Raw genomic sequence first — 25,998 nt, forward strand, 5'->3', positions numbered from 1 at the left:
ACTAACAAGCTCTGATAGTATTTATATCTTGGTGCCAGCTGGCTTTCCACACTCCTGCTCTGGGTTTAGTAACCACAATCTGACTAGGCCTTTTGTTCCTTAAGTTTCTTGCTGCATAATTACATGTTTTATATTATCCACCTTTAAATAATATTTATTTGTTAGTCTTCTTTTAATAGTGTGTACGCAATCTACACTATAAATAAATCTCAGCAAACAAATGTAAGAGAGAATGTCATGGATGCCACCTTGAGTTTCTGTAGAAAAGGTAGGATAGAAATGAACAAAACAAACATGTTGGTAATTATATATTTAAAGGTATAGTACATGTTTCATCCTATGCATGATTTTCACTGGGTAGTCCTCTATAAGATTGGCTTGAATATATTGCTCTAAGAGAGCTTCCCCTTCAGAGTAGCATGTAAAGATGATATAAATTACAGCATGTATGTGGATAAAGATAATCCCGGTTAATGCATACATTAACCTATGTTGCAGATAATATTCAGTGCAGGGGTGGAATTCACTTACTTTCCCTACCGGTTCGCAAAAGTAAGCACGTGCCTTCTGCGCCTGCACTTTGTTGGTGCACGCACCTTCCACACATGCACCTGGCAGTGGTGGGTTCCAACGGGTGTTACCACCGGTTCTCTTCGCGCACGTACTTTCTGCGTGATCGCCGCAAGCGCATTAGATTTCTGCCCAGCTGAGGCGCAGCAATCTACTCTGCCGCACCTATCAGCTGGGCTAAAAAAATGACAAATAAAGGTAGGTATAACGCAGGGGTGGGCGGGAGGGCCCAGTACACAGTCATAGAGAACCAGTTCGCTGATGTCACATCATCACAACTACCAGCTTGCCCGAACTGGGCCGAACTGGGAGCAATCCACCACTGGCGCCCGGCCTCAAAAACATTCCTAAATAGGATGGCATAGAGCCGGGGCGGGCGGGTGGGGGGGGGGCGGGCCCACCTGCGGTTTCTGCTACTGGTTCAGGCGAACGGGTTCAAACCAGCTGAATACCACCTCTGATTCTCATTCTAATTTATTGCTCATAACAGTACTCCTCTTTCAAAGAAATTAAATGCAGGGGCACATATCCTCACAATATTCCATAATGTGTAATTTGAAACTTCTTTCCTGAAATTCAAGATCTTTATGCTACGTCTAGCATCCTGGGGTGATAAAGAACTAGTTCTGATTGTCTTCTATATGACAGCCTGTTATGGTTTTCTTGAGCTGAAACAAAACTTAGCTTTCTTTTTTGCCCCACTAGAGGTTGTTTTACTATATGAAAACAAATGTTTGTAATAATCCTTCTTTTAATTCTTAATTTTAAAGCTAAGCTTATGCATCTCTTCCTATTTTCAGATTTCTGTCTGGGAAGTTATGTGAAGTTGGCTTGGTCCAGCTGCTGTTTTCCAGATGCTGATCAAAAGCTCTCCCCCTCATCCTTTGGCCTTGTTTCAGCATGTCTTCCTTGAAAGGTGGGTTGCAGTTCTAGCAACTATGCCAAGTGAGTAACAGACCTCGCCTTCCCTGTGTTAGATCTGGTAACTATGACTATACCTCCGTCTAGTTCTTGAGAATGTAGTTTGAAAGTAAAACATCAGAAGGCAAGCAAAGGAGTGGTCAGATAAAACTGAATCCAGAAGAAATACTTGAAGTAATCTGCTGAAGGAAATGAGCCTCCATGAGCTACTGGTGTGCAGTAGCCTTACAGACACATGGCAAAGCCACTAGAACCACATCAATCTGTAAGAGCTGTCCTTGACTCCTGGTTTAACAAAATATTCACTATAAAAAAATCCCTGGCACTAGACCTTGACTTATTTCTTGACCTCTGTTCAGTGCTTTGGAGGTTGATTCCTTGGCAAGCGGGTTTTCAAATTAGGACTGATTTTATAATTACAAGGTTTGTCTGACAGATTTATTGTGGTAATAATAAGGAATGAGCTGAGCTATTGTTTGTGAGGTTAGGTCATTTTTAAGATGTAACGTTCTAATCCTGACATGGTACTGGAGGTAGAGGATGTACTTGAGGTGGAAGATGTAGGATATACTGTAGTTCCCACGATTTGGAAATTAAATACCTTTTTGATGCAGCCTAAGGCTATGCCCTTTTCCATAATCACATCTCCCGGATGATTTGCATTCAGCTTGTAATCAACCATTGTTTTAAGAACTTTTATCAGAAGGACTGAAACTGCATATTCTCTACCCTATACCAGAGTTCTTCAAACTTGGCAGCTTTAAGACTTGTGGACTTCAACTCCCAGAATTCTCCAGCCAGCATAGCTGGCTGGAAAATTCTGGGAGTTGAAGTCCACAAGTCTTAAAGCTGCCAAGTTTGAAGACCTCTGCCCTATACTTTTGAATTTGATTTCTATTTCCAAGGCACAATAATTGTCAGATTTTTGACAAATCTTTCTAATAAAGTGAAGACAGCATTTTCAGGGCACATGGGAGAACAGCGATGCGTTTAAAAGTAACTTTTTGGAAGCACTTGGGTGGAAAAGGTTTAACAGAACTGCAAGAATTTTTAAATAGATTTTTCTATACATTTAACTATGTTTTACAGGTGGTCCTTGACTTAGGACCACAATTGAGTCGAAAATTTATGTTGTTAAGCGACAGAGTTAAGTGATTTTTGCCCCAGATGTTCAATTAATCACTGCAGTTGTTAGGTTAGTAACATGGTTGCTAAGTGAATCTGGCCTTCCCATTGACTTTGCTTCTCAGAAGATCACAAAAGGTAATCACATGACCCGGGGACACCGTCACTGTCATGAGTCAGTTGCCAAGCATCTGAATTTTGATCACGTGATCATGGGGATGCTGCAACAGTTGTGTATGAACTTAATTTATTTATTCATGAAGCAAAATAAATATTTCTGTAATAGGAGAGAAGCAAATCTGCATAAAGCTTTCTACAAACTTTAAAACATTTTATCAATACCCATGAAAGCCAAATACCATAACCAAATAGGTTTATGGTACAGCTGCTTAGATATAAATTGTCTCCTAGTAATTTCATTAACATATAGCCATCTTTTGCAGGTGATAAGGCCTGTCAAATGGTAAGGTTATCTACTTTTCCTGACAAAAAATAAAACAAAATCCTAATTCTCAGTGAGAGTGTGCTAGGTATTTTTAAACATACAAATTGGCCACATTTCAATTTAGACCAAATGTTCCAAACAAATTTTCTTCCCTATTCAAGATATTTAGAAGACAGACTAGAACAGTGATGGTTAACCTTTGCAGCACCAAGTGCTGAAACTGAAGCATATGCACACGCGCCGGAGCAGTGGAATCCGGTGCGCATGTGTGTGGTGGCCAGCTGCTCTTCCGGGTTCGTCGCACACATGTGGCACGCATGCACGCCATGAAGCCCGGAAGAGCTGCTGGCGATGGCGCAAGTGCCTGCAGAGAGGGCTCTGCGTGCCACCTCTGGCACGCGTGCCATAGATTCGCCATCACAGGACTAGAATGAATAGAGGTTCTTGCATCCCAACCTTGGTACCTGGAAAAGTCAACTGAACTCCAGCTAAGTAGAGAATTGTTTTACATATCTGTTATACTGGATTCTGCAGCTTGTTATACAATGAAGCTTTTTAAAATTAAGCCAAGTTGCAATTACAGTGACTATACGTCCTTCATTATAATGTACAGTGCTTTATTTCAGAAAGCTGTCCTTTGGATGTATTTATTTTTCAAAAACTCTCTTTTGTCCTTTATTTTGATCATTTAACTTTCATTGTACAAATTGTACCACTTAATGCACAGTCTTTCACATAAATACAAACAACATGGGAATTGAATGGTTTTTAAAAAATAAATGTACACATAAAGATTGCTTTTATATATTTTTAGTAGAATATGTGTTTGTAAATTAAAATTTTCCTTTGTAAACCAAAGTCATGAACATAGACAATTATTTATCCTTATGAACCTCTTTCAGATTTGTCCCTTTGTCAGGTTTTCCCTTTATTTTTTCCAAGAAAATATAGTCACCATAGCTAGAATAAAAGCACAAGATACTATAACTTTATGATTTGGCATATGGTTGTAAAAATCTCAGCAATTTCTCCAAAATGAGGGAATAAAGTCATGGGAAAATATTGGGAAGTACTCACTAGAGAGTCTAAGGAAGGAGATAAGGAATCTACTTTTCAACATCTTGGTTACATCATGTACAATACAAATTCCATTAATTTAAAAGGTGGGACTCATATAGTAATTGCAGGAGGCATACCTTAGTTCTTTATTTATGTTCACTCTTTTGCATAACAATACAATGATTTCAAAATCCAATAACCCCCAAACAGGAAAGGTGTAGACCAGGAATCCCCAACCCCCAGGCTGCAAACCAGTACTGGTCTGTGAACCGTGAACCAAGCTGCGCATCTGGTGGGTAAGTGCACATGTGTGGGAATTAGGTTACACGCATGAAACTATCCCCTCCGCCACCGCCACCACTGCTGTTGGCAGGTGAATCCAGAAAGGTTGGGCACCACTGGTGTAGCTTTTGAAATACATGTTTCTTAAAGATTAAAAAACACAACTTGGGGATGAGTCATGTATTAATATTTTTAGAATACTAGAATAGAATATTTAGAATACAATTATTTAGAATACAATAGAATATTTAGAATACAATTATACCAAAGCAAATTTCTGGCCATCTCAAGAACTAATGCTTAATAATGTTTGTACATTCTTCAGGAGCTATTGTAAGATTAATTTAGAAGAACAATTTGATATTCAACTATTATAGTTGGACTGCAGTCATTTATTACTATTTGCTGACATAAAACTTATCTTTTGCAATCATTGTTTCATTAAACTCCATTGCCTTAGGATTTTAAATAAACTAAAACTAAAACTAAAGCACTTATCTTTGAAAAATGTAATTAGGTTTTTTTTTCATTTAACCCTCCTTCTAGATTAAAAAGGATATCTTCACATCATTTTGAAATACATTTTTGTTCATCTCATTCATTTCATCATATTATTATATAAATTTCCACCTACATTTTATAATGAAAAGCATCCATGCTTTTTATTGTCTTGTATATTATTTTAATACTTTGCTTTATTATACATTTTATTTGTGTTTTTACTTTAAAGTACTTTGAGATGTTTACAGTTTAACCTAGGCCCTTCTCAGTATGAACGTTGGCATTTCCTGTCCCTATCTTTTATATGAATATGCTTTTAAAAATAAAATATTCTAAGCTGTTTTAATGTGTTACTTCTTAAGCATTTTATTGTTTTACCTTGAAGCAAGAAAGCTCTCTGAAGATGCTTCAGCAAAGCAAGCAGTAAACATAATTCAATTTTAATAGGAGAAAGTTGTAAATTTGACTTGGGATGGACACTACCTTAATAAAAGTGCAGTTTGAAAAGATCTGATATCAGGCAATGGGTATCTTCAAAACTGCCTGTATAGAAGTGGAAAGGGATTCAAGTTGTAAAAGACAACTTTATTCTCAAAATATGTTGAATTGCAACATTCACAACCTTTTGCCATTTGTTTATCCTGACTCTGAACGCATCCTGTATAAAGCAGAATCCTACAAACTCCTGCAGTTTGTCATCCTCCTATTCAGTCCTGTGTCTTTATTTCCTGGGTAGAAAATCACTTCATATTGGTTATAATATACAAAACGGATCAGTGAGAGAATATGTGGTCAAAAGAATTGAGATTTAGAGTAATGGATTAGTGTAGAAATAAACATTTCTCTCGAAATTTTTTCTGTCCTTTTCTGAAAAGAAGGACACCATTGTAAATATTGTAAAAACAAAGCAACATAAAATATCTATGGTTTATTGTGGTTTGAGGCAGTTAGAATATTGAAAAGTCAATTCATCTATATCCTTCATCCAAGGTAATGCGGTAAGAACAAAACTCAGGAATAAACCAAATCAAATGACCCCCCCCCCCAAAAAAAACCCCTGGTATTGGGAATATTCATGTAGAGACACAGCAACAAAAAATGTGTAATGTTGTATTATACAGATTTATTATTCCAAACTGAACATCCTTCTCTCTTCATCACAAACTTTACTGCACTTCTATTAAAAGCTCAAGCTTGGAACTGGTAGTCATTAAAGATTGCATGGCCAAACCTGAAGAGGAATCCTGTGTGGGTGCTTTTCCATACTTGATTCCTAAGAAGCCTGTACGGGACTGTAACATTCCTAATCCAGACTATATCACATATGTGAGTGTCAGTTGGACCGGGGTGAAATCCAACAGGTTCTGACAGCTTCTGGAGAACCGGTAGCAGAAATTTTGGCAGTTCGGAGAACCGGTAGCAGAAATTTTGAGTAGTTTGGAGAACTGGCAAATGCCATCTCTGGCTGGCCCCAGAGTGGGGTGGGAATGGAGATTTTGCAATATCCTTCCCCTGCCACACCCACCAAGCCACGCCCACCAAGCCACACCACACCACACCACACCCACCAAGCCATGCCAACAGAACCAGTAGTAAAAAAAAATTGGATTTCACCACTGAGTTGGACCATCTAAAAAGTTAAGAGGGTGGTGGCAATTGCACAATTACAGACACAACCCTTCTAACACGTGAACATAAAAAGCTGTGGGGCTTTGAATGTGTAGTCACAACTATGATCTTGATTTTTTAAAAAAATCCTGCCTTCCTGGACAAATACTCCTGGTCAAAAAATTATGCAAAGCTAATTTTATACATAATTATATTTATATGTGCCAGCAGAATTAACTTGCAAAGTTTTTAGAAATAAAGTTATCTTCTAAAAAAACAAAACAAAAATATGGATACCAAGCATTTATTTCTTTTTGTCTACATATTAATGATAATTAAAAATTGTATATTATATGATAACTGTTGTCACTATAGATTTTATGAACATAATTTAGACTAATATACAATTTTTAATTATCACTGATATGTAGAATTTGCAATTAGCTTACCATTCTGTTTTCTCTCGATTAAAATGGAAAGCACAAAACTTTCATTTGCTGAAATTTAGCACAGAAGTATAACTACCATCAAGTTTAACAACTCTTATTATTTTTTTATCCCACCTTTATTACTTTTTATAAATAACTCAAGGCAGTGAACATATCTAAGATTCCTTCCTCCTAAAGGGCTTTTGGCCAGTTAAAATAAGCAACGATAAAGATTTTCCAGAAATGGATTCAGCCCAAAAGGTCTTTTTCATCCAAAGAACAGCATATTTTTCAAGGATTTTCTGGTGTAACTAACTTGTTTTCCTAGAAAGCAGCATTCAGAATAAATTTGGATCATATAATGCTTGAAGTTAAAACACTATTGCTTGCCTGAGGTCATTTACATCTAGTATCTATTATTACTATATTTTGGGCATTCTATTGTTTCTGAAACCATTAAAAATATTGGAATAATTTTTTCTTAAAAATGTTTATACTTCTTGCTGTTTTTTTTCCTTTCCTCTTTCTGTCTCAAGACAATAACTGCTACTGTAAAAGGAAAAAGCTTTCAAAATAGTAGAGAGTTAAATAATTCCTGAGAAGGCCCAACACAAATGCTAGTGTCATTGTACAGTAGCTCCAAAATACCGCTGAGTTCAATAGTGATTATAATATGGTGATTGCATCATTGTAGAAAGGTAAACTGACCCAGAAAACTGGCTCTCTACCTGTTATAGGAAATTGAAGGTTGATTCAAATACCAAAGTTCAGAGCTCAATTGGCTATGAAACTGTTGAGGTTACTTTAGGCCTATCAAAATCCGTCAGCCTAAACTCATAGTTGTCAAGTCCAAAACCAAGAATGACACCCTGAATTCTTCATTGTTTCAGACCTAAAGATAAAATCTTGCCAGACTCTACTATATGCATCTACAACATACTCTGTGAAATTTGGGGAGGGGATGTCTTGATGTGGCTTAAAGCAGATTTCCTCACATGCACCCTTTTTAATTTTTTAAAATATGTATTTTAAAAAAAGATCATATCTATAAATGGATAATTATTAAAGTTATACAATTAAAATTCAAGGTCACAGTAGTAAAAGATAAACCATACCAAGCAAACCACATTGAATTCTTTTATGTTATTAAAAAGTATAAATTTTAGTTTAATATCAAAATCTCCACTATATTATTTACAAATGTTCAAAAAAGAAAAAAAGGGAAGGACTTTAAAAAATAATTTCTGACTCTGGCCTCCTTTGTACCCCAACTGATTTGTAGTATATATTGGTGTAAACTTTGAAACTTAAAATAATCTTCTATAGCAAGGGTGTTGAATCTTGGCAACTTTAAGACTTGTGGACTTCAATTCCCAGAATTCCTCAGCCAGCCCAGCATTGAAGAAGAGCTTTCAGCATCTCCAACCAGCCAACACCCCTGAATGGTACCATGTTGGGGAGGAGGACTCTTTTAAGCTAAGAGTCTTTCAGTGTAGGAGTTCAACTCTGTACTTTTTTTGGCTGTTCATGTATGGTTTCCACTATGCCAATACTCTTGGCATGGGTATTCTTTATTCAGCTTGCAGTTTTCGTTACGCCCCTGCCTCTAATATGTAACCTAGCTGCTGTTTCAGTGGCAGCAGCTCAACACTGAAACGTGATATGGTTTTTGTGGTTCATGTGTGCAATGTCTTTGAGTTTGTAATACATGGACTATATCTATCTGGCAAAGTTCCTTAGTTAGCCGCCTGTGTTCTCAATGCCAGAAGGAAAATAGCTCAAATGTGTTAGCAGGTTACAGGCCCAAGCATGCTTGCTTCCAGCAATCATTTGTAGCTGCCCCTTTCAATTTCCATTTAAGCTACTGCTTATTTTCTGTACCTAATCCTAACTAGATTTGGTTCAGAAACGCAACCTGGACTTCTATGCTGTTTAAATATATGAAATCTCTTTCATCTTGAAAAAGATCTTTTTTCTTTTTTTCTTTTTTTAAAAATATTTTTTTATTATAGTTCAAAAAAACCAAAGACAAATGTATAATAGTTTTTTTATCACGGTGTAACATCACCAAAATATCCATGTATATATACACCAATAATCAGAAAGTAAAAATAGAAAATATTTATAGATTCTTATATACAAATTTACATTTCCAATACTTATTGATTACCATAATTATACCATCATCTATAATTATAATCCAGCAATATCCTTCGTCTCTCTCCCATCTTTTCTGGATCGAATCATACCACATCTTTTTTCTTCATTGATTGTCTATTTGCTAGGCTGCCTGGTATTGATACAGGAACATAAGAACATATGTAGCAAAATATAGGCATATATAGGAACCGTCCATGTTATTTCATCTTACATGACTGTCTTGAATTAGTAGCATTTTACAGTGTGGTAACTTAATTGAAATCCTATAAAAATATAGGACTATATAAAACTCTGTTGTTACTCCTATTTGTGTTTATGCTACTGAAATGGTTACTACTGAGAAAAGTCTAATTCAGAAAGCTACCTGTTTCTCTCCTCTTGTCCGCATCTAGCCTAAAGCTGAAGTAATGGGTTTTGAACGATTTTACAGGCAAAGCATAGCAATTTACATGTATATAGGTAACCCATGTATGGCATTCATTGCTGACTCTAACAACTGCCCACATCAATCTATCTTCATGTTCTCTAAATGCATAATTATGAATTTAATTTTCAGAATACCCTTTGCAATTACAGCAAAGAGCCATGAGAGTATGCAACATTTTAAACATTTAAATTATAATTAATATTGTTGTTTTGGTTTCCTTTTTTCCTTTTGTTTTGTATCAACAAACTTTCAATAACATCTACCCCCAGGGGGGAGGGTGGGATGAGGGGAGGGAAAGAGTGGGGGGAATATGGGGGGGAAGAAAATTTTTGTTTTTTGTAAAACTTTTCAATAATAAAAAAAAAAACATCTACCCCTTACCCCAGGGGTGAAATCTACTTACTTTCCTTACCAGCTCGGAAGTGCACGCACTCCATGCATGCATGTGTCACATGCACACACAGACCCTCTGCGCATGCGCAAAACCTTCTGTGTATGCACAGAGGGTAAAAAAACATTACTTCCTGGTTAAAACCAGGACACCCGGGCAGGTAGGAGGAGCCTCACGCCGCCATCACTACCGGTTCTCCGAACCACCTGCCACAATCGCTATTGGATCGCCCAATCCAGTCCGAACCGGGAGGATTTCACCCCTGCCTTACCCCCTCCCAAACTTACCTTGTACATTCTGCAGTTTGACAGTGTTTCTCCATCCTGCAATTTCTTCCTACAGAAATTCATAGAATTTTGCAACATTAAGGAATGTTATATGCACATTGGCAGACAAGAGTTTTCAATACATCTTCAAAGTAGAAGAACAGACATTTGAAGAGATAGATCTTCCTTATGCACAACCAAGATAACATGACTGCTCCTTCCTTTTTAACAAATATTACTTTTAATGGATTAAAACTGACTGACGTATAAGCTTTGTACATTGCTCTTAATAAATCAAGCTGCCTAAATCAGCTTATGGCACTGGCAGGCTAAAAGTCACCAAATAAAAATCTAAACAATTAAAATACGCAATGATACAAGTCTACTATAATTCTTAATAGTAAAAAAAACGACAGGCCAGTAAAAAATAAACACACAAAAACACAAATGAGTAATTTCTCGTTTCTAAACAGCAGATATGTTTAAAAACAACACACGAATTGTTTAAAATGCCTTGGTGAATATAACTGTTTGCATATGTATTTAAAAGTCAAACAGATTTCCCTGGTTTTAGTGGGAATGAACAAGTCAGCGTGATGCTCATGCTAACATAGAACAGGATAAGGCTGCAAATGCTGAGATACAGAGAAAGCTTTGGAGGACACAGCTGTTGGTTATACGCACTTCCAACAGCACTGAAATAACACTGTTTTGTTGCCAATGCCGAAATAAGATTAACTAGCATTCCATTCTAAGTTGAGAATTCTTTTGTTGTCTCAGGCAATGAAATTTCTTGGGCCATCTCTGCTGAGGATATCATGTCAGGCTTAGATTAAATTCAAGAGTGTGTTTTCTCTTTTAAAGCAGCTCATGGCTGGGACTGGTATAAAAATCTTGTAAAAGACGTTGGTCAAAACACAGCTTTGATGGCCTTTTAGAAGGTACCGTATGTTCTTAGTTAAAGACGATGGGTGTTAATTGAGTTCATCATAAGCAGCCTTTATAAACAGTTTTGCAAAGCATGCTGCTTTAGAAATATTGTTTAACTGCCTTAATTGGTTTATAAGCTGTCTACTGATGTGAGATTTGAATGCAGGTAATCTTTGACTTACAACAGTTCATTTAGTGACTGTTCAAAGTTACAACAGCACTGGAAAAAGTGACTTATGATCATTTTTCACACTTATGACCATTGCCGCACCCCCATGATCATGTGATCAAAATTCAGATGCTTGGCAACTGGTTCATACTTATGATTGTTGCTGTATCCCAAGGTCATGTGATTCTCTTTTGCAACCGTTTGATAAGCAAAGTAAATGGGGAAGCCACATTCACTTAACAACCAGGTTACTAACTTATCAGCTGCGGTGGTTCACTTAACCACTGTGGCAAGAAAGGTCGTACAATGAGGCAAAACTCACTTAACAAATGTCTCACTTAATAATAGAAATTTTGGACTCAGTTGTGATCGTAAGTCGAGGACTACCTGTATTCAAAAGATGAATAAAATAGTAAACAGAGGATTTGTATTTACTTCATTTTGGTGAAATTTTCTCATATCTATTCCATTGCTGATTTGATGAACAAAAGACTTTACATGAATCCTAAGTGCATCTATTATTAAATGTCAAAACGCTGGATTAAAGAAATCTGTGAAGCCTATAGATACTTAGATAGGCATGGAATTAAATAGGAGGACTTTTTTATGGAAATATAATGGAATTACTGTACATGCAAGAAGGCTCTTCATTGATATCACCTGGAAAACAGAGAAAGCAAAGATTCCTTCTACACATAGTTGTGTCTACAGGCTTTTCCTGCTTTTATTGAACTGTTGAGATCAGTGTCACAGCATTTCACTGAAAGCGCTATTCCTTTGGGACATGTGTGCAGTGTTGCATGTAGAAGAGGATGGGGCTTGAACTGTGATCTGCAATGCTGCTTTTGTCAGCCTGAAGTCCCTTGTTCCTCCTCTCTGTCCTAGGATGGTGCTGCTTCTATAGCATTTCCAGAGTAGCTGTTCAATAGCCCCTTCCCTTCCCATGCTTCTCTTCCCTCCCTTTAATAATTATTCCTGATAAGGCAGGGTTAAACATGTTACAAGCTTTTTGTATCAAAGCCGCATTATCACTTTTCAACAATTATTTGGAAGAAGTACTTTGGACCTTGGGTAAATTACAATTCCTCTCTGCTACTCATTAAAATAACTGGTCTAGTTTCAATCTCCCAACTTAGTCTAAAACATATAGCTGCTTCAAATCACATGAATCAACTCCTTAAAGCTGTTTTACCTTTTTTTTTCATATGACGAATCTGAAAAAAATGTGCGTCGGTTTTAAGGGATATCCTCCCAAAAGTACCACCCAATTCCAGATCCAAACAACTTTATCTAATCCAAAGTCACAGATCATAAACAACAACATCACCTGAAGTGCAAATTTAAATTTGGATTTTCCCAGGCTGCAAGGAACTCTTTCAAAACAATTCCTAAACCAAGAATTCAGTATAAAATTAACCGAAGCTGCAACAAAAAGATAATACAAATATGCAAATATTTACGTTATATCAGATTATAACGCACAAAGTAGTTACAACATACACCTACACATGCACAGCTATAAATTCTACTTTAATTTTAAGAACCATACTTTTTTATATTTATGACTTCTTGCTTGACTAAGAATTTTACTATGCTATAATCTTGTCCTGTCTTGTTTCCCATTTGCTTAAACCTTGTATTTAAGCTAACAAGAAAACTGTCTTTATGTAATGCACTCATTTTTGGATTATATATTTGGTTAGTTAAGCCTTAAATGCTGGTTGCAACAAAAATCTTTCTGTTAACTTGAAGGCAATCATTCAAAGAAATTTAGGGTACTTATCTAATTCAAAAATACATACTTTTATAGCTGTACAAATTATTCAGCTAAATTTGCTGTTGTATAAGTCCTGGAACATTATGGTATGAACAAACCTGTAACAAAACACCATCCTATGAACAGGAAAATAATGCAATCATCAAGAATGCTAGCAAAACAAATATATGGCTATAATCATTTTAATATAAGGCTGCATTTTCCCCATAAAAGCACTAAACACAACACATATTTAACAAGCATTTTTTTTTTATCACATTCTGATATAAAATCCAAGGAGCCAAGCATTTAGATTTGCTCATGAAAACCAATGCAGCCAGCTTTAGAAAATTAGGTATATTAGAAATCATTTGATGGCACTCTATTGTTGCTATTGTAATCACTGTAATTTTCATTCGTAACAGTACTTCGTGATTAAGTAGGGTTCTCACAGAATCACTGTGAAAGATACCGGAAGAATCAGAATATAGCATCTGGTTGTAAAAAGCTCTTCAGATTCAAGTTGGCATTATATTTTTTTCTTGAAAATTTATTAGAGATTCATATCATGCCATTTTAAGTGGAAAAGGTGAAAGCAAAGTAATTTTGTTCTATGAATTATTCATAATTATTCAGACTGGGTAAGATTACCATCCAGGCACTGATTTCACTGACAGTTTCTTCTGCTGCGCCTCCATTATGCTTGTCATTTTTATTTCTTTTATCTGCAATTGCTTTCTTAGTTACTGAACTCGCCCCTTAGGGCTTCCTTTTCGCAAAAACAGAGTATTTCAAATCAGCAAGAATGCAGACCGGGTGCAACTTGCCTCAAATCACAGTTCTCCACAAACTATCTACCCTCCACCCCACAGCATTTTGAAATTCACATCCACACAGATGCCTAGTAGACCTATATATACTATATATAGTATATATAAGTCTATATATATTTGGTACTTATATCTAAAGCTGCATATAAAAGAAAAATCAGAAGACAAAAAGCATAATATACTGAGAAAGAGTTATATTTTTCCTGAAAGATTCCAGGAGTCAGGGTATGTGGCGATCCTTCCTTGGTTGTCAGTGTAACCCATCCCAGCTGCATAGCACCACGCAGAAACAAACCACAGTTAAAGCAGACTGACTTCAGCACTCTATTTCCAACATGACGCGGACAAGGAGTGCCCTCGTGACAGGCTAATCCATACAAACATACACATCAGAGACCCCAAAGCCATTAATAGCTGCTGATGGAAAAGAGAAGGTAAAAGGAAGTCAGCAGCGCTCGGGACCGACTGCAATCCCAGAGAGGCTCCACTTGATGGCTGGTTGTGTCCCTGCTAGTCGGTTGCTCTCCTGTATCCATCCAAAAGGACTGGAACTGAGCTGGATCAGGGAGCCTGGTTTGAGCTTTTGCTCTGACTGATCTTTGGCTACCTACAGAACCAGGACTAAATACTACTCTGGGATGTTTAGATGGCTTCAAGAGCGAAGAGCTGAGGAAAAACAAAAAGAGGAGAAGGGGGAGAGAAGGAAGGCCCCAGGCAGTGACAAGTAGCATCTCCTTTCTCCTGTTCTTGCAGGTGTCTATCGCAGTGGCACAAGCAACGGTTCGCGTGCAAGGCAGAAAGCGAATCATTCTCCATCAGAGGCATTTAGGAAAAAAGACTCCGAGCAGTGCCTGCCTCAGTTCAACATCGCTGCTAATGTCAGAAGCCTACATCCACATCCCAGGTGGTCTGCTGTTCCTGCACTCTAAAAAAAACAGAAATGTGCAGTACATTAAAAGAGACAGTTTCTCTGCAATAAAAAATAATAAAAGCTATGCTGCTCCGTGCCCGGTTCTAGGCGTCTGCTTTGCCGCACTGCGACTAGAAAACTGCAGCAGGGAGAGCTCTGGCACTTACAGTAATGTAGAAAGCAGCAGCTCTGTGACAAAGCAGTCAGCTGACTCACACTGCTATAATTCTGTGTCCTCTAAAAATAAGACTAGTTTTGAAGGTAGTGCCAGAAGGATGACCCGGCATCCCAAATCTGGCTCTCAAAAAGTAATTATGACCCAGGTGGTGTTTGGAATTCTTCAGTTTTGTTTTAAATTGCATGATTTTTGTGATTTTGAGCTGTTTTGAACAGGCTGGTTTTCTAATGAATGCAGACTTTGGCTGCTTTATATGAATTCTGGTGTACAGAATTGTTTGTGATGTTTTATAAAGATAAAAAGGGTTGTGAATCTGAGGTACACTGGAAACAGGCAAGGTTCTTTTTCTTTTTCACCTATCATCAAATTTGCCCTTTTCTAATCAAAACACAAGGATGGTCTTCAGAATCCAAAGAAATGATCAAGATTTTGCACTGTTTAATGAGATGATAATTACAGGAGTAATTATATTAATAGTATTTTTTTAATCAGTTTAATTAAAATCTAAACAATCATCTTGGCCTCACTCACTTTTGGTATTGGGTTGTCAGTCCTTTGAGGTAGCTCAGGCAAGAAGCACAAACCTTAAAAATTAACAATACCTTTATTGAAAAGTTGCAGTAACAGAATCTTGCAAGTCTGAACGAATCTTTCTCTGCCCTTCCTTCCATACTTATGGTCCAAGAAACTAGGAAGGGTCCCTTTTTGACATGTTTGCCATGCCTCCCATTCCTTCTCCAGGTGAAACTACCTCTTATCTGACCATGTGGATCAGTAGCTCCTCCTGTCTCTCAAAAGCGTACCCACAGACCAGTACGTTGGACTGTAGTATATTAGGCCAAAGGCATTCTTGTGCTAGGGCAATAAGTGTCATACGGCATATAAACTAAAAATTTAAGAACCTAATTGTTGCTGCTTGAATTCTGCCATTCAGCATGCATTCTTTCAAAATGGGGACTATGCAACAAATTATTCAGAAGACTATCTCTCCCCAAATGTCTCTACCAGTCATCATCAATCTGCAGCAAGAACATGCGTGCTCTTTGTTGTGTTGGCCATGCGGTGCCAGCTGGCAGAAAGAGGGCCTTTCTTGTCATGATCCTTGTCCATTGGAACATCAGACCCTTTAGATTAGATTTGTCCTGTTCCTGCTGAGCTTTCCTAAGGCTCTGAAAACTTGGGTTAGTGCATGGGTCTGGGACCATGGGTGTGTGATAGAATCTGCCTCCTAGCTATGTTAATAGATGTTCGATGATGCTTGGCTGCTTTACGTTTTATTTTTACACGAAATATTTCTTCTGCTTTATTGTAAGCCATCTAGAATTACATAAGTGAGATGGGCAGCTCTATAAATCAAACAAATGAACAAACACATTTAGACTAGAAAACTGTACCAAAAGCTTCTAATGTTGGTGCTTTTGGTTATCAAAACTACCTGGCATTTCTCCTATAGTTATGAAACATCTGATATTAATAGTATATTTTAAACATGGCATACATTACTAATTGATTGTGATCAGTGGTGAAATCTAAAATTTATTACTACGGGTTTTGTGGGCGTGGCTTGGTGGTGGTGGGGTAATGTGACTGGGTGGGTGTGGCCATTTTTTTTTTTTACTTTTAAAACCATTTTTTCTACAACCTCTTTGGCAAAGAGGTTGTAAAAAAATGCTTTCAAAAGGCTCTGACGATCCCAGCTGAGTTGCCTGATCGGCAGAGACTTTTTTCTTTTAAATGCCTCTGTCGATCAAGCAACTCAGCTTGGATCGTCAGAGGCATTTAAAAGAAAAAAAGGGTTTTTTTCTTTTAAAAGCCTTTGATGATCCCAGCTGAGCCAGCCGCATGATCATCAGAGGCTTTTTTTTTTACTTTTAAAAGCATTTTTTCGTCTGAAGAGATTGTAGAAAAAATGCTTTTAAAAGTAAAAAAAAAGCCTCTGATGATTGTGCGGCTCAGCTTGGCATGGGGGCGGGGGGGACAGGGATTTTTGCTACCGGTTCTCTGAACCACCCGCCTCCATTGCTACCGAATTGGGTGATCTGGTCCAAACCAGCAGCATTTCACCCCTGATTGTGATGCATGACATACTTAACCTAGTTATGAGCCCAACTAGTGATGTTCACATAATATCCTGAGCCATAAATGAATCAAATCTAGTTAGGTTAACTCAAGAAGTTAACCCAAAAGTAGATTAAGGTTAACACTAACCAAAGTTCGTTAAATGCATCTCTAGGTTTTACCTGGCTGGTAAATTAAAAATGTGGGGTGAATCCAGTCAAGGTGTTGCTTTTGTGATGAAGGACAAATTGCTGCATTCATGAAATGCAAGTAAACGATCAACTGGACATTGCTTTATAAGGAAAGGAACCAGAAATCTATAAAAACATGGACAGAGAAAGATGAAAAAATGACACTGTTGACAGTTCATCAACAGTGGGTGGGGTGGGGGGATATTTAAAATTTATAAAATAAAAAAAGGAGAAGAGTGGGTACCCTTGTGACATCACAATGTTCAGAGAAACATTCCAGTACAGATTTCCCTGATACCATTTCACCTATAAAAGGGACGCAGTGGCTCAGTGGCTAAGATGCTGAGCTTGTCGATTGAAAGGTCGGCAGTTCAGCGGTTTGAATCCCTAGTGCCATGTAATGGGGTGAGCTCCTGTTACTTGCCCCATCTTCTGCCAACCTAGCAATTCAAAAGCATATAAAAAATGCAAGTAGAAAAAATAGGGACCACCTTTGGTGGGAAGGTAACAGTGTTCCGTGTGCCTTTGGCGTTTAGTCATGCTGGTCACATGACCACGGAGACATCTTAAGACAGCACTGGCTCTTCAGCTTTGAAACAGAGATGAGCACTGCGCCCTAGAGTCAGGAACGACTAGCACATATGTGCGAGGGGAACCTTTACCTTTATTTCACCTATGAAGCAAATCAATGTGAGAGTGGGCGGACATGAAATAATGGCCTGACCCCCTGTTCTCCACTGTGCATGCCTCATTGTCGCCTACTCACACCTGGTCACAGCTGGAACACAAAATCTGTGAGTTAAGCTACCTTTTCAATGGAAAAACTTCTCAATGGAGAATGGAGAATGGAGTTTGTGCTGATGGAGAATGGTCCCTTGCTATTCTGTTTGGAGACCATTTAGGAGAACACATTTGAAAGACTTTCCTCTCAGGTTATTCGCCTTACCTCCAATCTCCCTAGACAGCTGGCTATCTTGTAGGGTCCTCTTATATTTTCAGTCCAAAGAAATGAAGAGGATTCTGTGTGCACATTCAATTGAATATGCCCAGAGTTTCATGATCAGGAGCATTGGAAAAGCATAATGCCCCAATACTTGAAACCCTATATGATGTTGAGTTCCGCTACAAATAACCTTTTTTTCCTTTTCTTTTCTCACTGAATGTTTGAAGATTTAAAAAAAAACCAATATTTCTTCTGAAACCGATATTTCAAATGAATGCCCACTTATTAATCTGCAAATTTGTACAGGTAAACACATGTACAGAACTACAGCATATATGCAACTTTATACTTATTTATCTGAACATTTTGCTGGAAACTACCGGTAGTTGTATAATAAGTAAATATATGCAGGACTGCTCAGTTACAGTAATCCGTTAAAATTAGTTCATATCCCTCCCCCACCCCTAAAATCTTTAGACAAGAATGAAGCATACTGCATGACTGCAATCAAGTCTGTAATGAAACAACTTTTTTCCTGTTGTTCCTTTTTTTCTATTGGGTGGTCCTGTATTTAAATGGTTGCTCTGTTCAGTCATTGCCAACTTGTTTTAATTTATTAAGCTATAAAAGAAGCATGGCATCCTAATTTTCCTAGAATAAAGCTGTATTGCATAATCTTTAAAGAAAATACGAACAAGGAATGGGAAAGGGGAAGAAATCAAGACAATGTTTATTTGTTGATATCTCTTTAAGAAGGATCCAAAGATGATGCCATCTGTTCTTACAATTTGGTTGATATTTCAAAATTCTTTCTGTGAAAGAGATCCTGGAAAAGGAGTATGTCAGTATCCAGGAAGCCTTAATACACTATACATACTTCACCATAGTTAATAATGATACTTGGAGGAAATAATTATCTCTGTTCCCAAAATATTTTGATAGACTGCCGTTTTTATAGGCACAGGGGTCTAACAGAGATTAACTGGGTCTGTTTTTCTGAGCCTTAGTTTTGTTACATGGCACAGATCTATTTATTTATTTTTAAAAACATCTTTATTAAGTCTGTAAAGATAATTTTGTCTGCCATTTAAACATTCAGCATATGGAAAATAGGGGGGAAAAATCACTATACTAAATATATAATCCAAAACTGGTATAGCATGACTATATTTTGTTATTGTGATGCAGTTGCATTGACATTTGAAAACTAATATTTTTCTGTTTCACTTTGAAAAACTCTGTACTATGTAGCCTTTCCCCCAGATTTATGATAGAAAATGTAAATCTATAAGGAAGATTTATTTTATTTTTTTTAATTATTCCCAAACCGTTTTTGAACAGCAGAGCTCTTAAATTATCTTCATCAATTTGGTAAATGTACAAAAATATAATATTGAGTTGAGCCATATTGTGTGCAATATGGCTCAACTGCCATATTGCACACAATTGTTATTGGACAATAACAAAATACTGGTTAGCAAAATACTATAATTAAACATTAATATCAACATTAAAGATAACTCCTTGAATACATGTACACACACATACAGCACATGTTATTTTTCACCAAGTAAGCTGTTTTACTGAAGTTCCACATTGAGTATTTGTGCTCATTCAAGCACATGTATCTGGCTAGGTCAGATGGTAAGAAACCAAAGGAAACAAACCAGAAAAAAAAGCCTTACCCTATTAGACCAATTTAAAACAGGCCATGTGCCAAGTTCATTTGGTTTATACAAGCTCATAGAGACAAAACCCCAGGCACAATTATTCCTCCAAGTGTTGCAAAAAAAAACAAAAAAAACAACCATATCGTGTGTCTCTTAATATGTCATAAATGTTTAAAGGTATTGATAAAATGATGGTGCGCCTGGTTACAAAAATAATTGTAATGCTGCTTGGCAATTTTTAGGCATAATATATGTTACCAAAAAGATGGTAGATGGAGAAAACAGTGGTTTCAAGGGTACACTATAAAGAAGAAATGAACAGAATGAATGAAAATTCCCTGTGCTCTCAAGAAATAATGGTCCACTTTTCACCTGTAGCTAAAATCCAAACACAAAATAAATAAACATGATTTGTATGACTAATGTAATAAAAGGAATACAACCACACACATTTTAAAACCAGTTCGTAAGGACAAAAGCTGTATGTTAAATGTTATGCAAATATTATCCCCAAAACTCTTTTTTTTAAAGCAGACTTTGGGGAAAGAATCCGATCTTAGAAATCCAGTAATTATTGCTTGTCTGCACACTGCTTTTCTGTTCCAATTGCCTTTAGCAGCTGCTTTTTCCCCTGCAGAGTTCAAAGCAGGAGCATACTCTGAATGCCTTAGGTAGGAAAAATACTTGGGGAAAACTGTTGGAAATAGAGAGAAAAGGGGTGTGAGTAGGCCTGTTCATGAAGCTGTTTTTCTGCTTCTAGGCACTGTTTGACTCCATACATTATGCTGTTCCTGAACACGGAATAAAGTATTAATAATAATGCTCACTGTATAAGTGTTACTCTCTAAACCATAAATAGCCTAATTTCCAAATACGTAGTGGCTTTAAAATTCAACTACTAATGCACATGCACGCCTGTTCAATAGTACAACGTTCTAGAACTAAGTCAGGAAGCAGGAAAAAAGGAAATAACATTCTTGATAGCAAGTAAACTATTAACTGACACCAGCTATTCCAACTGCAGGCAAAACAATAAATGATAACGCAGCACCTGGCCTTCTATAAAATTCTTCCTGTGATATACTGTGGATATTGTGATAACTGAGCATTTTCTGACTGGCAAATAAAAATAATAAAAGCTTCTGCAGTTTGTCAGAAAAGTTGATGGTATATTCTGTTTAAGTCCAACTTTTCATTTCTTTTTCAGATTTACAATTCATAGGACAAGAAAGAACGCTGGAAAAATAAAGAATGGGGTACGCTGACTGAAATCATGACTAAGCCAGATCAACAATGTTTTGAAATCATGACTTAGCCAGATCAACAACTACTATCCTTCCTGGCACAGGTGTTCTTTCCTCAAAAAATAGAGACCTGACTGAGACCTCTGCAGGCACCTTATTAATGGGCCTGCCAGTAAGATCTATTAGGTTAAGAGGCAGAAGCCCTTTTCTGTGGTTGATTCATTCTAATGGAAAACTCTTCTAAAGGGTTTGAGCCAATTCCGTCCCTGTTTCTAAATGAATCTTAGGCTGCAATTCTATGGCCCCAGGGATGAAGAATTAGAGGATTACAGTACTACCAGCAAGGCCCTGAAAGCCAGCAAAAAAAAAAAAAAAAGGGGGGGGGGGAGGGAGCAGCAAACACATAAAACAGGGCCAAGACAGATTTTAGAAAGCTGTGGAAAAAAATAGATAAAATTATTTTAAATATCACATTATCGTATGTCTTTTGGTTTATGGAAACTACCTTGAATTATGTAATGAAAGGTAGAATATAGCTATTTACATCTTTTTGACTGCATACCACCATATAGTTCTTGGAAAGCATTTTTGTACTAACACCTTGAATGTCACAGTAAAATGTGATCAGTTTAATGAAACTAGGTTTCCAGTTTGGTACAGCTCACTCATTGCAATATTTATTGAGCTATAGCTATTTCATTTCTTCTTTATTGGTTTTTCATTTCTCCTAATAATAAAAATTAAGTTCAGTTGCATTTGGCAATAGAGATTCCTTTTTTTCACTCTAAAGTCACCAAAGCTGAAAGTTTAATGCATACTGCTAGCAAGTTACTGTAATTCTTTTTTTCACTGAAATATAAATAGGTTTCTTGCATTTCGTGTTGCTGGGTCCGTTGAATTCTGCACATAATTTTCATCTTCACAAATAGCAAGTGTCTGTTTAAATTTTCACAAATTGAACTGAAAACATTTTACGCAGTAGTCTTAAACATTATTTATAGAGCCTTTCCATGCATTTTAAGACATGCAAACATAGCTCTACATATCAATTTCCCCAACAAAATATGTGCTGGGATGTTGAAGAATATTCACTCATTCACTTTAAGTAACAGGATTCAGTCCTTTGCTAAGTCACTGTACGGCTTGGAACATTGGTAGTTAGTTCACCATACAATTAGTAGCAGTAACCAGGAGACTTCTAGATGTTGATCTGCCTAATTTAATTAATTTCCTACACAAGTCTTCAAGTAAGTAGTTATAAACCAAGGAATGCAACTACTATCATCCTACTACTGCAGGGGTGTCAAACTCAAGGTCACGGGGTGCTTAGTTCTGGCCCGCAGGGCCACCCTACAAACAGCAAAGGACCAGCACACGGTGCCTCTGCCAGTGTAAATGGAGTTCGGGCTCAGTTTTCAGCTGCGACGGCCTCCTGCTGCCCTTTGCGCAGGAGGCTGTCGCAGCTGAAAATGGAGCTCTGGAGCCCGTTTTCACTGGCAGAGCTCTTGGGCCGCCAGAGATGTTTCCAACACGAGTGACATCAAGATGGCCATGCCCACCCTGACCACGCCCACCCTGGCCCCCAAGGTCAAACAAAACCCTGATGTGCCCCTCAATGAAATAAGAGTTTGACACCCCTGTACTACTATATTTCTTGAGCCACTATTCAAGGCACAGCAACTTTCCTGAATTGACAGTGTTGGCAGCTTAATATGTACAGTAATGTATTCTTTATTTCAGGAGCACTTTACCCTGTATATTATGCAATAAGGACTTTGATAGGTGTGTTTGTTATTAGTGAATGGTAGATAAAGATATTTTTTCCACAGTTTGTTTGTCTGGGTCACTTTGTCTCAAGATGCAGCTTCCATAATGGTTAATATCTAGACTCTGCACTTTATGAGTTCAATGGATCTGGTTCTCTGGATTTTGAAAGGGCAGGATTGTAGTGCTGCACAAATGCAGTGGGTGTCACTGCTAGATTGGTATGGAGCAGTCATCAGGTTTATTTTTATTTTATTTATTAGATTTGTTGGCTGCTTATCTCACTTCAGGGCAACTCTGGGCGGCTTACAAAGGTTGGGGTAAACTCCTTAATTGGTGGCAATGATTGCTTCAGTTCCAACTTGGCTGCTGGTGACATCCAACTACAGGTAGTCTTTGACTTATGACAATTTATTCAGTAAACGTTGAAAATGTTGATCCAAAGTTATAGCCACTGCAGAGCACCTGTAGTCATGTGAACAAAATTTAGATTACTTGCAATCCTCTCACCTTCATGACTGACTGCAGAGACACTGCAGGTGCCCTCACCTGCCTATCTCCCTCCCACTCATCTCACCCACCTGAACCCCTTGGGCTTACCTCCCACCCAGTTGGGTCCCCACAGGCCTTGGACCTGCTTCTCACCCCATTCAGTGCCACATCCTTGGACTTCAATCATCCCATCATGCCTCACTTCTCTTTTCTTAAAGGACAGCCGGTCAATTGTTGCATGGCTTTCTTGTACAGAGGCCACATGGTTCCATCCAGGAAGCAGGCGCCGTTTTGGAAATGGCTGCGATTCTTTGGAAAAAAGGAGCAAGATGTAAAGTAGGGTGGGGGATGGGACAAAGGTGTGGGATCCAGTGGGGTAGGAAGATGCGCAAGGAGTGCCTTGGGATGGAGAAGGCCCTGGGAACACTATGTGTGAGCTGCACTGTGGGCCTGGGCCTGCAGGCTTCCCCCACCCTATGGTACCCATATTCTGTTTAACAATCCATTTAACCACCTCAATATGTAGGGATGGTAGTTATTAAGCAAGGCAATTACACAGGCACCTTTCTTAATGACCACCATAATTTATAATCGTAATTTTGGGCTCAATTGTGTTGTAAACTGAGCTTGTAGCTTTATCAGCAGCAAGGAAACCATTGTGATTGCCTTCTCTCCTCCCCCCACCCTCTTCTTTTCATTTTGCACTCTAGTGCAATAGCGATCCTACTATTTCTTCCCTTCAGCTTCACTAGGTCCAATGCTGCTGAAACAAATTAGCCAAGTGGTTGTTAATAGATCATGAAAATGTATGTAATGACTTATATATAGCAATGTTAGCTGGCGAAAAATTGGTGGTGACCTGGTTAATATTTGCATTGTTAATGTTTTAAAGGAGGATTCTTCAAACAAAGTTTATTTATTTATTTATTTTTATTTTATTTATTATCGGACTTATATGCTGCCCTTTTCCCACAAGGACTCAGTTATTTTTTGTTATTGTTCAGTTATTGTTGCAAGCCCATTTTTTTTAAAGCTTCTATTTGGGACCATTTCAGAAGCCCAAGGCAGTCTTAAAAGAGGAAGTATGAATAGAAGACAGACCTTTATGCCCTTTCAGCCAGTCTACCTTCTAGAAAGATTTGGAGGTTTATCGAGCAGGCTTGTGCCAAGCAAAACAGGAAAGACTTTAGCAACTTTATCTAAAATTTAAGCCCAATATAACTTCTCTTCCTCCCTCTCTCCTCCATCTTCTGGGAAGGCTGGTAAAGCCCTTTTTTTTTTTTTTGGTCAGTTTCATCAAAGAAACATTTGCTTTCCATATCAATTATCGCACCACAACTGGGACTTAACTGCTAAAAATTGACAGGTGCCAGGGCCCACCCATGCCCTAAAGGCATCCATCCACACTTTTCACTGGGTCCTTCTTGAGGTTTAGTCTCCAAGCAGAAATAGAGACCAGATGGTATCGCCCTCAACTTGAGAAGCACACCAATGAGGCCAGTGGAACATGAACTAGGCCAGGGGTCTCCAGCTTTTAAGACTTGTAGACTTCAACTCCCAGAATTCCCCAGCTAGCACTGAATAGCTTTCTGTGCATGGCTGGCTGGGGATTTCTGGGAGTTGAAGTCCACAAGTTTTAAAAGTCGCCACCCTTGGGAGTCCCGTGACCTAGGCGGCAAATCCGACCTGGAGAGCGCGCTTCTGCTGCTCTCGTCCAACGGGAGCGCCAGCGCCCCCTGCCTGTCTGACGCGGCATCGCGCCATACTTCTCTCCCCTTTGCGACCGTGGCCAGAAGTCGCGTGGCGTTTCGCGGCCGTCCGCGCTGCCCTCCCTCCCTCCTCGCTCTTTTGCTCCCAAATCGGGTTCGAGAACGAGGAGGCTGGCGGGGAAGAGTTTGGCAGGCGAACGTTTGTTGGCGACGCTCGACTCGGGCAGGACCGCCTTGGAAATCAAGTTGCTGCGCAAACAACTCAGCCAAATGCTTAGTTCGACAGGGTTTTGCGCCCCCCCCCCCAAAAAAAAGAGAGAACTGCCTGACTGCATGGCATGCCTGAAACGCAACCACGGGCGTAGCGTCTTCCGAGGCTGCATGCAGTTTACAAAGTTGAGGAACGGTTTTGCTTCTGGAATTGCAGTCTTAAAACGGGCAGCCTTTTGCTCTTTGGGGTAGTCAGCCCCATGGGATTTGAATGGAGTATCTTATCTACACGCAGGTGGTTTAGGGGAGGAATCCCCCGGTCACCAGGACGATGCGCTTCTAAGAGCGAGCAGACGAAGCCAGGGTGGGGGGAAGAGAAGGGTCGGCGGGGGTTTATAGAAAGCGCTTGGCGCGAAATCCGCGCTCATCCTTCTGCAGGAGAACCGACCCTCCGCCGCGGCTTTCCCTCGCGCCGCCCGCTTGGCGTGACGACGCCTCTTGCGATTCGGGGGAGGAGGGCGGGAGACTGCCTGACGCTCCCTCGCTCTGGCCCCGGGTGATGCGGCCTTTCTCATTCGCTGCGCGTCGCGCCAGGCAGAAGGCGGCTTTCCTCAGCGCGGGCGAGGCTGGGTCACCGCGCGGCCGCCGAGCGCGCTCTCTTCTGTGGTGGGAGCGCCCGTCTCTGGCTTCTTAACTTGGCCGTCGGCTCCGCCTCGTTCCACGCGTCCCTTCGCGCCGAGGAGCCAGCTCTGTTTTTTTCC

General features: G+C 38.7%; 1 long non-coding RNA gene across 1 annotated transcript; it reads right to left on the reverse strand.

Moving 5' to 3' along the window:
* Positions 1-8,970: 8,970 nt before the first annotated feature.
* Positions 8,971-14,938, reverse strand: LOC132709166 (uncharacterized). The gene is made up of 2 exons (XR_009620212.2): positions 13,085-14,938; positions 8,971-10,253 (listed from the first exon to the last, which is right to left on the reverse strand). It is a non-coding gene; the product is annotated as an uncharacterized LOC132709166 (long non-coding RNA).
* Between the last annotated feature and the right edge of the window lie 11,060 nt (positions 14,939-25,998).

Source organism: Pantherophis guttatus, chromosome 3 (genome assembly GCF_059756535.1).
Source record: "Pantherophis guttatus breed Tessera chromosome 3, ASM5975653v1, whole genome shotgun sequence".
NCBI classification, from domain to species: Eukaryota; Metazoa; Chordata; class Lepidosauria; order Squamata; family Colubridae; genus Pantherophis; species Pantherophis guttatus.